The following is a 14,237-nucleotide window of genomic DNA, read 5'->3' as shown; positions in this document are numbered from 1 at the left end:
CGCAATTCATGCCACCTAGAACACCATATTGTGATGGTGTGTCCGAACGTCATAGCCGCGCCCTATTTGATATGGTGCATACTATGATGTCTATTATCGAATTACCACTATCGTTTATGGGTTATGCATTAGAGACAACCACATTCACTTTAAATAGGGCACCGCGTATTTCCGTTGAGATGACACAGAATGAACCATGGTTTGGAGAAACCTGAGCTGTCGTTTCTTGGAAGTTTGGGGCTACGCCGCTTATGTGAAAAAGTTTCACTCTGATAAGCTCGAACCCAAAGCGGATAAATGCATCTTCATAGGATATCCAAAACAGTTGGATACATCTCCTATCTCAAATCCGGAAGCAAAGTGTTTGTTTCTAGAAACGGGTCCTTTCTCAAGGAAAGGTTTCTCTCAAAAGAATTGAGTGGGAGGGTGGTGGAACTTGATGAGGTTACTGAACCGTCACTTCAACCAGTGTGTAGCAGGGCGCAGGAAGTTATTCATGTGGCGCCTACACCAATTGAAGTGGAAACTGATGATGGTGATCATTGAGCTTCGGATCAAGTTACTACAAACCTCGTAGGTTGACAAGGTCGCGTACTACCATAGAGTGGTACGGTAACCCTGTCTTGGAGGTCATGTTGTTGAACAACAATGAACCTACGAGTTGTGGAGAAGCGATGGTGGGCCCGAATTCCGGTAAATGGCTGGAGGCCATAAAACCCGAGAGAGGATCCATGTATGAAAGCAAAAGTGTAGACTTTGGAAGAACTACTTGATGGTCGTAAGACTATTAAGTAAAGATGGATCTTTAAAAGGAAGACAGACGATGATGGTGAAAAGTCACTATTAAGAAAAGCTCGACTTATCGCAAAGATGTTTCCGACAAGTTCAAAGAGTTGACTATGATGAGACTTTCTCACTCGTAGCGATGCTAAAAATCTGTTGGAATTATGTTATAAATTGCTGCATTGTTTCTGAAATATTGCAGATAGGATGTCAAAACATTGTTTTCTCGACGGTTTCCTTGAGGAAAGGTTGTATGTGATACAACGAGAAGGTTTTGTCGAACCTAAGGATGCTAATAAGTATGCAAGCTCCAGCAATCCTTCTATGGACTGGTGCAAGCATCTCGGAGTTGGAATATACGCTTAGATGAGATGATCAAAGCTTTTGGGTTTGTACAAGGTTTATGAGAAACTTGTATTTCCAAAGAAGTGAGTGGGAGCACTATAGGGATACCGATGATCAAATCTCGGGCAAGTAACATACCGAAGGACAAAGGGAATGTTATACAGGATTATATGAATCCTTGGCACAGAGGTTCAACCGATAAGATCTTCGTAGAATATGTAGGATCCAATATGGGCATCCAGGTCCCACTATTGGATATTGACCGAGGAGTATCTCGGGTCATGTCTACATAGTTCTCGAACCCGCAGGGTCTGCACAATTAAGGTTCGGTGACGTTTAAGTTTAGTTGAGTTATATGTGTTGGTGACCGAAGGTTGTTTGGAGTCCTGGATGAGATCACATACGTCACGGGGGTTTCCGGAATGGTCCGGAAACGAAGATTGATATATAGGAAGTTGGTGTTTGGATTCTGGAAAGATTTCAGGCATTGCCGGTAGTGTACCGGGAGTGACGAATGGGTTCCGGGGGCCCACTGGGTGGGCCCACCACACCCCAAGGAGTCCACATGGGTTTATTGGATGCACAATAAGGTATAATGGGATGACAAAGTCATCTAAGGAAAGCCCATGAGGAAAAAGTGGAAAATCCAAAAGAGGTGGGAAAATAAGGAAGGAGTCCTAAACCAAGTGGGATTGGAGAAGGACTCCTCCCTCCCACTTCGGCTGACCCAAGGCGGGTTTCCTTGGTGTGCCAAGGCTTCCCAAGGCTGCCTCTCCCCTCCTCCTATATATACTAGAGGTTTAGGGCTTTTGAGCCACAACTTTGCCACGTGCAACTCAAACCTACACCTCGTAGTTCTTCCTCAAGATTAGATTTCTGCGGAGCTCGGGCGGAGCCCTGCAGGAATAGATCATCACCAACACCGGCGTGCCGTCATGCTATCGGAGAACTCATCTACTTCTCCGTCTCCCTTGCTGGATCAAGAAGGCCGAGATCGTCATCGATCTGTACGTGTGCTCAACGCGGAGGTTCCGTCCATTCGGCGCTTCATCGGAATGGATCGTGGGATGGATCGTGGGACGACGGTTATTTGAATTACGAAGTTGTACCTCTACATCAACCGCGTTTCTTAACGCTTCCCGTTGAGCGATCTACAAGGGTATGTGGATCAAATCTCCCTCTCGTAGATGAACATCACCATGATAGGTCTTCGTGTGCGTAGGAATTTTTTTGTTTCCCATGCAACGTTCCCCAACACAACAATCCTACGAATGACTTCAGTTGGCTTGAGATCTTTGTAATTTGGCATCATTTGGATCAATGTGCACACTGTGTCATACTTGCCATCAATATCTCTAAGTATCTTCTTGATGGTGAATTTGTCGGTCATCTCTTCGCTTCCTAAGCCGGCAATCTCATTGGTTATGAGAGCTAGCCTAGAGTACATTGCAGCGACTCCTTCACCATCCTTCATCTTGAACTTGTCAAGCTGACTTTGAAGCACATCCAACTTAGATTTTGTGATAAAATCAGTACATTTGTGCATACTAACCAAAGTATCCCTAATTTTATTTGCATTCTCAAGACGAGTGATTTTGTTGAATTCTTCGGGGCAAAGGCAGTTGAAGATGATATCGCACGCTTGAGCATTAAGTTGCAACATCTTCAGTTCATGAGCTGTCGCATCACGATCTGGTTCATGCCCATCTCCAAATAAGTTACCTTGCACACCAACACGAATAACAGCCCAAACATGAGGATTAAAGCCAAGTATATGCATTTTCATTTTATGCTTCCAACTAGCAATATTAGTGCCATCGAAGTAAGGACCTATACGATGATAATTTCTATCACTAGATGCCATACTCTCCTAGGTTGCTAAATCAATGAAATAGAGACCAAAGCTCTGATATCACTTGTAAGATCGTAAGTATGTCTAGAGGGGGTGATTAGACTACTTCACAAGATAATTTTTTTGCCTTTTCCTAATTTTACTTGAGAGGCAGCTACATCAGTTATAACAAGTCAAGTACACCCTACACATGAAGTTCTAATAGTATAGCAGTGGAAAGTAAACATGAAATTGTACATAGAGGAGTAAGGTAGGGAGATCAAATGCATGAGGTTGACACGGTAATTTTTGGCATCGTTCCGATAGGTGGCGCTATCGTACATCCATGTTAGTAGAAACTTCAACCCACGTAGGGTAATGGCTGCGAGAGTCCACGGAGGGCTCCACCCACGGAGGGTCCACAAAGAAGAGGCCTTGTCTATCACACCACGGCTTCCGTCCACGATGGACTTGCCTTACTTGCGGTAGATCTTCACGAAGTAGGAAATCTCCTTGCCCTTACAAACATCTTGGTTCAACTCCACAACACGCAGTAGGAGGCCCCCAAGCGACACCTAACCAATCTAGGAGGCACCACCCTCCAAAAGGTAATAGATCGGGTAGATCAATGAACTCCTTGCTCTTGTGCTTCTAAAGATAGTCTCCTCAACACAAATCACTCTCTCACAGAATATGCATGGGTAGGAGAGGTTGATTTCGTGGAAAGCAGTTTGGGGAGGCTAGAGATCAAGTTTCAAATGATTGGATTGGAATATCTTGGTCTCAACCCATGAGTAGGTGGTTCTCTCTCAGAAAATGGATCCGTAAATGAAGTGTGTGTTCTGAGTGCTTCTCCCACGAATGAGAGGTGGGTGAAGGGGTATATATCGGCAGCAGCTAAAGTCCAACTGTTACACACAAAAGAGCAAACTCGGTGACACCGAAGTTGGAAACTCGGTGGTACCGACTAGAACTAAAGGTGTGAGCTTTTGAATCTCGGTGAGACCCATATATACGACTAGGTGGAATCGAAAAGGTGACTAACGGTTAGATGGACAAACTCATTGGCACCGATACTCAAACTCGGAAATTCCAATTTTGTGTATCTTGGCAACAAAATGTTGGTCACCCACCGATGCAGTTTCAGTTGCATCGATTTGGTGGGAATGGCTAGGGTTATGTGTGAGGTTCAAACACGGTGGGTCCGATGTGGAAATGTTAGTGACACCGAATTTGTGAATTCGGAACTTGACAGAGTGGATATGTGGGAAAAATGACTAACTGTTTTGGTGGCAAACTTTGAGCATTTGAGCAATCGGTTCATTTTACTACCTCACCCCCTTTTAATAGTATTAGCTTTCCCATGGACTCAAAAAGTGATTTCTCACAAATATAAAATGAAGAGTCTTCTAGCTTGAAGCTTGAGCCAATATTATTCCTTTCTTGCGTCAAGGGGCATCTCCACAAAAAGCATAAGCCATAACATATTTTGAACTTTTCTGAAATATACTTGGAAAACACATTAGTCCAATGATGCATATGTTGTCATCAATTATCAAAACCACCCTAGGGAGCAATTGTGTTTTCAATTCCCTTGATGATATGACCGTTGGGTGGATAAGATTTGGGATAGGTGGCGCGTGGCACGGCAACGGTCGGAACTTTCAACTTTGAAAGTCTTGATGTCTCTCATGTTCCTCACTTTGAGGATTTGGTAGGTGTCGGTTTGGGTTGAGCATCATGAGGAAATTCTTTCCGTAGTTTTACCTCGAACCCCTTTAACAGTACAGTGTTCCTATGACTCAAGAGTGAAGAAAATGAAACAAAAAGAGTAAATCTTCAAGCTTCAAAGTCTTCAGAGTATTTTCTTGGGGACACACCGAATTCCTCATCTTCAATGTCTTTATGAGGAATATCATTTTATTTGCAATTTCTTCATGATCAAAGTCTTCAAGGAATGACCAAAGTCTTCACCCGAAGACATACATTTTTAGGGGTCGTTATTCATCGAATAACTCAAACTACTCAGCGACTTATACAGCATGTGTACACTTACAAACTTATCAGTCTCTTAACCTATAAGTCTTCAAACCACAAAAATCACTAAGGGGCACTAGATGCACTTACACACAACCTTATGGTGTGATTCCTTCGGTTTTGCTTGGAAACATGCACACATGCAACAACTAAGCATAATGTCTCTCCTAGATGCACATAGGTACTATAAAGAGCCAATCATAGAGCGATATATGTGCTGATCAAAATCTATACCATTTTTGTCAGTGCAGAGGTGGCCGTTGGTAGGCATAGGAATCTTGACGCCTCTTCATTCATTCATGTCGAATTTCTTCAGGACATCCTTGAGGTATTTCTCTTGAGAGATGAAGATGCCATTGCTTGTTGACGAATTTGCAGACCTAAGAAGAATTCAGCTCCCCCATCATGGATATTTGATAATCTTGACCAATCATGTAGGAAAATTCATCACTATAATGTTCGTCAGTACAACCAAAGATAATGTCATCGACATATATTTGGCACACAAATAGTTCATTGTCATAGGATTTTGTGAAAAGAGTGGGATCAAGTGAACCGGGTTTTAAGCCTTACTTCATGAGGAATTCCTTCAATGTGTCATACCACGCCCGAGGGGCTTGCTTGAGGCCATAGAGTGCCTTTCTAAGTCTGAAGACTTTGTCAGGATGCTTCGGGTCTTCAAAACCTAGGGTCTGAGCAACATATACTTCTTCCTCAAGATTACCATTGAGGAATGCACTTTTCACATCCACATGATATAGAATAATATTGTGATGGTTAGCATAAGCAAACAATATACAAATAGCTTCAAGTCTAGCAACATGTGCAAAAGTTTCACCAAAGTCAATTCCTTCAACCTCTATGTTGCCTTGGGCTAGAAGTCGTGCCTTGTTTCTCACAACCTGACCATCCTCATCTTTCTTGTTTCGGTAGATCCACTTGGTGCCGAAGATATTGTGCTTGCGAGGATCAGGTCTTTTGATGGGTTCCCATACATCATTTAGCTTGAACTAAAGAAGTTCACCTTGCTTGCATCCAGTCAGGTTCCATGAATGCTTCAGCAACATTGGAAGGTTGTGTGATAGAAACAAATGAGGAATGCCCACAAAAGTGAACTAAATGTGAAGCTTTTGAGCGAGTGAGAGGACCTGGCGCATTGATGTCATCAAGGATTTTGTCAATTTTCATTTCATTTGAAATCCTCAGATGTGTTGGTTGAAGACTTTGGTTAGACTGAGGAATTTGATCTGGAGCATTTTCCTCAGGTGCACCCACTTGAATTTCATCATTGTTGGGGACGGCTTCGTCAACAAGGGGTTGTTTCTCAGTAGGAATGATACCTTAAGTAGCCTTGTGCTTAATAGCTTCCTCAGGAGTCAATTTATCTCGCACATGAGGCAGTTGCTCTCTTTGCGAGCCATTAGTTTCATCGAACCACACATCTATAGTTTCAACAACCTTGTTGTGATAGGTGTTGAAGACTCTGTAGGTGTGAGAGTCCTTTCCGTAACCAAGCATAAAACCCTCACGTGCTTTAGGTGCAAACTTTGAGCTATGGTGAGGATCTCTAATCCAGCATCTTGCATCGAAGACTTTGGAATAACTTACATTGGGTTTCTTGTGAGTGAGCAGTTTGTATGAGGTTTTCGTGGGGAATTTGTGAAGATATACCCTGTTGATGATGTGGCAAGCAGTGTTAATTGCCTCAGGCCAAAAGCAACGAGGAGTCTGATATTGTTCAAGCATGATTCGTGCCATTCCAACCAGAGTCTTGTTCTTGTGCTCAACGACGCCATTCTGTTGAGGAGTATAAGGAGGAGACAATTCATGAGTAATACCAAGTTCATCAAGATAATCATCAAGACTAGTATTCTTGAATTCTGTCCCATTATCACTCCTTATGTGTTTGATCTTGACATCGAAGCTCGTCGAGGCCCTTGACGAAAATTGTTTGATCTTGACTTCCTGCACTTCATTTTTGTAAGCAATGATGTTTACCCGAGTATAACTAGAATAGTAATCAACGATGACAAAGCCATATGGAGATGCTGCATTGGTTACAGTAGCGTAATGAGTAGGTACAAAGATATCCATATGAAGTAATTCAAACGGACGAGTAGTAGTCATGATAGTCTTCGAGGGTTGTTTGGATCTGGTCATTTTTCCAAACTCACAAGCACTGCAGAGATGGTCCTTGAGGAATTTGATGGTTTCGATGCCAATGACATGCTTCTTGTTCGCTAGTGTGTGCAAATTCCTCATGCCTGCATGACCAAGTCGTCGATGTCATAGCGAGCCTTCTGATGTTTTTGCTAGTAGACACGTGGCTGGCTGTGGACCTATAGAGAAGTCAACAATATACAAGCCTCCTCTCCTAAAGCCTTCGAAGACTTTGGATTTTTCATATTCCATGATGACTACACATCCATACTTTCCAAAGATGACAGTCATATCAAAATCACAAAGCATTGAGACAGACATGTGGTTAAACCCAAGGGATTTGACAAGCATGACTTTGTTCGTGTGCCGATCCTTAGAGATAGCCACTTTACCAAGTCCCAATACCTTTCTTTTACCTTTGTCAGCGTAGGTGATATGTTCAGTGGTGATGGAGTCAGTGGGATATTCATCAATAAGCTTTTATCACCAGTCATGTGATTTGTACATCCACTGTCAAGAACCCACTCTGTGTTCTTGGGTTGATCGTCCTACAGATGAATTAGTACAGCTTACCATCTCATATGCTTCAGATCTGACGAATATGATATCAATTTCATCATATTTGAATTTCATCACAAACAGTAAGTTTGAAGACGAGTGAACTGGTAGATCATTTTATCATGTTTTAGCTTGCGTCCTATCAAGCAATTTCCTCATGTCTCCAGCAAATTCTTCTGATGATGACTTTCATCGAGAGACCTGACCTGCAGAAGTGATTAGTTCGACTTCTTCACCACCCACATCTGAAGGGGTGGAAAATAGTTCATCATCCTACGAGCACCATATGAGAATGGAAGCATTTAAGCTAATGCACTTCTTTTCACAGCAGGGGGTTAGAGTACTCAAATGAATAGGTAGATAAATTCTTTGAGGACTTATGAACATAATGATTTGAGGAATAGTGCACATGTTCATGTCCCTTGTAGTTTCCATACATATCAGAAGCATTAGTGCGAGTACGAGCATAATTTTGACCATTTGAGGAATTTGATACTCGTGAAGAATTTAGTCCACCTGAGGAATTTGATTTGAGGTTCCCGTTCTTCACTCGTTGTGTGATGAGGAATTTCACTCGAAGACTTTCCAAGCAACCTTTGGGAACCCAGATTTTCATCATGGGAGGTCCATTCCTGCAGTTAGTTCCAACATATCGAGCAAATACTTCACCAAATTGATTTTTGAACAATTTATAGTTGGAGTCAAATGACTCATCATAGGATTAAGACATTTCACATGAGCAACCCATGAGGTTTTGGGGTATTGCTCAGGTTTCGAGTATGACCCATCAACATTCAGTTCCCTCTCAAAGGCAATGCCCTCTTTCCTCGGTTCCTGTTTAGAATCTGCTTTTTGAGCACATCGCAAAGGGTTTGATGCCCTTTGAGACTTTTGTATATGCCTGTCACATAGAATTCCTTCAATCCTGCATTTTTGTCAGTAGCATTTGTGGTTTCCTCAAGTGAAGAATTTGATACCACATGAACAGTCGAAGAATTTGTAGTGATAGAAGCATTTGAGGTTTCAGGTGAAGAGTTAGTAGTTTCACGTTCGATGCATTTAAGACATGGTGGAATGAATTCTTTGTGAGCGGTACTGATCTGTTGAGCAAGCAATGAATCATTTTCCATTCGAAGATCGTCGTGGGACATTTTCAACTTCTCAGTATCAAGCTTCCTTTGAAGAAATTCATAGGAAAGCTTCTCATGATAAGCCAAGAGTGTACCAAAACGATCTCGAAGACTATCAAATCTAGACTGAAGACTTCGAACATCTTCAGTGAGGATTTGAGTATGATTCATTTCATCATTCAATAGATCATCGCTTTTGTCTAGCAGTTTGTGAAGCTTTTCAATAGCACTTTGTTGCTTAGTGGTAATGTTGGCAAGTTTATAGTAACTGGGTTTTTGTCATCAGGTTCACAGTCACTAGAATCAGAGGAGGATGTGTGGTTTGGTACATTTGGACCTTTTGCGATGAAGCAATAGGTGGGAGCGAAGTCATCATCATATTCATCAGTGTTGTTGACATTGTCATTTTCTTCAAGGTTGAAGATCGACTTGCTGATGAATGTGGTAGCGAGTGCAAGATTTGCCACACCAGATTTTGACTCCACTTCAGAACCTTCCTCTTCATCACATTCCTCAGATTCTTTTTCAGAATCTATTTCCTTGCCAATGAGTGCCCGAGCCTTTCTGAAACTGGTCTTCTTGTGCGATGAGGACTTTGAAGATGGGGACTTTGAAAATTTCTTCTTTTTCTTCGAGTCACCAGAACTTTCATCCTTGTATTTCTTCTTTCTTGATTCCTTCACCCGGCGAGGACAGTCAGCAATGTAGTGACCAGATTTCTTGCATTTGTGGCTGGTTCTTTTCTTGTAGTCCTCAGATGAAGATTCTGATTTCCTCATATCTTTTCTTGATGACTTTTTGAACTGGCCATGCTTTGTGAACTTCTGGAATTTCCTCACGAGCATAGCAAGTTCCTGCCCAAGTTCTTTAGGATCACCAAGACTGCAATGAGATTCTTCTTCTTCAGATGAGGAAAGCCTTCAGCGCACGAGGTCGTGAATAGCTTGGTCCATATAGGTCTCTCTTTTCTTCTTGTTGGAATTCATGAGTATTGAGTCTCTTAAGTATATCTGCAGGATCAAGCATATTGTAGTTTCTTCGTTCTTGGATCATCAGAACAAGTGTGTCAAACGATGGATCAAGTGATCGTGGCAGTTTCTTCACAACTTCATGGTCAGTGATGTCTCTGGCTCCTAGCGCTTGCAATTCATTTGAGATGTCAGTGAGGTGATAAAAGGTGTCTTGAGGGCTTTCATTATCAAGCCTCTTGAAACGGTGGAAGAGATTACGAAGAACATCAACACGAGAGTCACGCTGTGTGGAGACTCCCTCATTAACTTTGGACAACCTATCCTAGATAAGCTTAGCTGAGCCCAAAGCACTGACTCTGCCATACTGACCTTTGCTTAGATGGCCATAGATGATATTCTTCGCTTGCGAGTCGAGTTGCTTGAACTTCTTCACATCAGTGGCAGAGATAGTTGCAGTGATGGAGGGAACGCCATTTTCCACAATGTACCAGAGATCGTTGTCAATTGCTTGAAGATGCATTTGCATCTTGGTCTTCCAGTAGGGGAAGTCCTTTCCTTCGAAGGTAGGACAAACTGCAGTAACCTTGATCATACCTGCGGTCGAGATAACTAAAACTCCAAGCGGTTAAACCAAAATCACACAGAACAAGGGAGTACCTTGCTCTGATACCAATTGAAAGTGTGTTATATCGACTAGGGGCGTGAATAGGCGATTGTTACAAATTTATCACACAGGAAATTCCTAGTGAGGAAAGTCCTCAGTCATGAACTAAGTGAAGCGGAAATAGTACTTAGGCAGAAGTTATAAAACGACCATGGCAAAGTACTCAACATGAATTGAGAGAATCGGTTTGCATAGACCACGTATACAGGATAAGCAGGTGATGAATAACTCAGGTGAAGAATTTGAGGTGAGGAATTCAGAGAAAGTCTTCAGTCAAATTCTTCAAACAGTATAGGTTAAAGTCTTCAACACGCAATTGAGGAAATGAAAAGAGTTGAATAAATAGAACCAGTATCTTGATGAAGATAGTGGTTGATGACCCAGTTCAAACTGTTGTGACAGTTGTACGTCTGGTTTGGAGCGGCTTGGTATTGAAACCAAAGGACACATAGTCCCTACCTTATCCTCCTTGAGCTAAGGACACAGTCCTCGCCCAACACTCGTGGTAAGTCTTCAGGGCAGACTTCTAAACCCTCACAAACTCGGTCACTCGGCGATCCACAATTGACTGCTGGATGCTCTAGATCATGATGCCTAACTGTCTGGAGGATGCACAGTCCCCAAAGGTAACAAGCATCGGTTCCACACAAGAATAACTTCTTCAGTGATGCTCAATCACTTGGGTTTTGGTTTGGGTTTGGGTGTTTGGGGTATTTCCTCACTTGATGATTTTCGCTCAAAGACCTCGAGGAATTGGGTTGCTCTAGATGACAAGTGTAAGTTTTTCTCGGAGCAGCCAACCAGTAGTGGTTGTGGGGTGGCTATTTATAGCGTAGGAGCATCCCGATATGATTTGACATTAATGCCCCTTATGATATGACCGTTGGGTGGATAAGATTTGGGGTAGGTGGCGCGTGGCACGACAAAGGTCGGAACTTTCAACAGTGGAAGTCCTCATGTCTCTCATGTTCCTCTCTTTGAGGATCTGGTAGGTGTAGGTTTGAGTTAAGCACCATGAGGAAATTCTTTCCATAGTTTTACCTTGACCCCCTTTAACAGTACAATGTTCCTATAACTCAAGAATGAAGAAAATGAAACAGAAAGAGTAAATCTTCAAGCTTCAAAGCCTTCAGAGTATTTTCCGTGGGACACAAAAAATTCCTCATCTTCAATGTATTTATGAGGAATATCAATTTCTTCGCGATCAAAGTCTTCGAGGAATGACCAAAGTCTTCACCCGAAGACATACATTTTTAGGGATCGATATTCATCGAATAACTCAAACTCCTCAGCGACTTATAGAGCATGTGTACACTTACAAACTTATCAGTCTCTTAACCTATAAGTCTCTAAACCACCAAAATCACCAAGGGGCACTAGATGCACTTACATCTGTGATGACTTTGTTTGCTACGTTCATGTATCTGACCTTTGCGCCCTTCCAGTCTGCATGAAAGTGATTGTCTTCTTCACTAAGGTTTTTATCGTAGTCTGTGTAGAGATGAGCTGATCAGGGGTCATAGTCAGAATGTTTTTCTTTAGAAAAATCTCTTTCTGGGTTTGTGCTTTTCTGGCCCATTTGGCCTTCTCAACCTTCCATTTTTCTTCATTTATGAAGGGAGTCAGCATATGACTCGGTCCAGGTGGAAGCTTCAAGTCATCAATAGGTGTTTGAAGATCTTTGTAGCCAAGATCAATGAAGTCTAACACCACCTTTGGATCCATCATGAGAGGAATTGTGGTGCCTTTGGCCTATGCAACCCTCTCCTGCTTGTTTCTGATGATTGCAGCAAGTACTTTATCATCAGCTTCTTCTTCTCCTTCAGATCGAGAAGGAACACTAAGGACTATCTTGCTAGGGATGAGCATTTTTTCCTCGCGCAACGATCATCTTTGTCTTCATGGTTGCACTTGAAGAAGTATGTGAAGAGCCACAAGTAGAGGGCCCTGAGGGAATTGAAGTCCCCATTGGATGCTGACTTGTAGCCAGTTTCAGTGGAGGTGAGGACTATGTGGCAAGTACTGAGGACTTTGCTGCCACCTTAGGAGCATACTGAGGAATTTGTTGTGAGGTATTTGAAGTTGATGACTTTGGCTTGACAACTAATTTCTTCAATAGGGCTCGCTTCAGGGTAGGTTCAGTACCAGAGGCCTCCACAGTAGAGGAGGAGGCAGCTGCGACTACGGCAGTAGATTCATTATTGAATCTCTTCACGATCTCTTTTGCAACTTTCTGCAGTTTTGTCTATTGCTTTGCCCATTCTTTAGGATAGTCTTCATCAGTGGCAAGGCTTGTGGGATCAACAACTTGTTGATTTCCTACATGAGGTCTTTGGCATGGAGGCTTCAAAGCAAATTTCTTCATATATTTTGGAGTCACATACCTGTACTCCTTCCATTCTCTGGCCCATCTCTCAATTTTCTGCAAGCACGTTTTGCACTTTTCTTTTGTTTATTTCCCATAAATTTCTTCATGAGGGGTGTAGTATTCATCATAGATGTCTTCAAGGATTTCAAAAGCAATGCTGGGATCAGCCTTCTTTCCACCTTTCTGTTGTTTCTTCTCATCAACCATTTTCTTCACTTGAGGAATATGAACCTTTGAGGAATCTGATGAGGTATTCAAATTTTCTTCAAGAAATGCTGCACACGAGTTAAGTTGATGAGAACCGAGTGATTCGTCGGCAGACATTTTGTACGTGTGAACAAAGTATAGGTGCGAAGAATTTGAAGAGGTCATATGCGTTCTCACAAGATTTTCAAAAATGACTCCAGTTGAGGAATTTGACCAATACTGTTTTGAAGAATTTTGCTAAGTGTTCTTGTGTGGGTTCCAGAGTTGTGCAGATCCAAAAATTTATATAATTGAGGAATCTCGTGAAGAATTGAGTAACTTAGTGAAATCTATGAAGTGTTCTAGACATGGAAGTGTTCATGTGATGATTTTGCTGAGGAATAACACTTTTTAAAGATTGTAGGGAAACACAAAGATCTACAAGGGTAGTAAAATTAGATTTTAATTACCCTGGCTAAAGAACACGAAGAACACAATGAACTGTAGAGGGTGCAATAGAAGCTCGTCGGTTCAGATCTTCAGCGCCCTAATTCGGCGGCTGAAGAGAGTTATGGCGGCGTCGGCGGAAGGATATCTGTGGTTGGCTTGAGTACGGCGACGAGGAGGTCGAAGTAGTGAATCTCTTCCTCACCAGAGACGATGATTTTGAGTGATGGCGCTAGGTCTAGCTTTGAGCAGTGAGAAGTGGAAGCGAGAGGAAGAAAGTGACTCACGGGTGAGAGTGGGGGTATTTATAGCCAAGGTGAAAACGGCCAGGCTCGAAGTTTTCAGACCAGATTGCCCCTGGCCCTTCCTCTCTGCTTGACAGGTGGCATACACACATTAAGTGGTGGAGTTAGTGGAGACCGTGCTTATCTAATCGTGGTAGTGGGTGCGATTTGAGCGGTAACAGACAAAAAGTTTTGATAAATTTTTGAGGACTTTGTTCGCAAATTCTTCAGCGGAGAAGACCTTAGTGAAGACTTTGAACAAGTTTCAAATAGAACACATATGAAGAACTTGAGAACAGACTGGGTTGAGCTTAGCATAGAGGGGGGATGGGTCCAATCACATTCACATAGAGGAAAAAACAGTATGAAGACTTAGCAATATGTGAATGTTGTTGAGGACTTTGAAAGCTCACATATAGGTATATAGTCAATGAAGAACGCATTTGAAAATTTTGAAGAATTTTAAGTTTTGA

This window comes from Hordeum vulgare, chromosome 6H (genome assembly GCF_904849725.1).
Source record: "Hordeum vulgare subsp. vulgare chromosome 6H, MorexV3_pseudomolecules_assembly, whole genome shotgun sequence".
In the NCBI taxonomy this organism is placed as follows: Eukaryota; Viridiplantae; Streptophyta; class Magnoliopsida; order Poales; family Poaceae; genus Hordeum; species Hordeum vulgare.
This window is presented reverse-complemented; position numbering follows the sequence as displayed.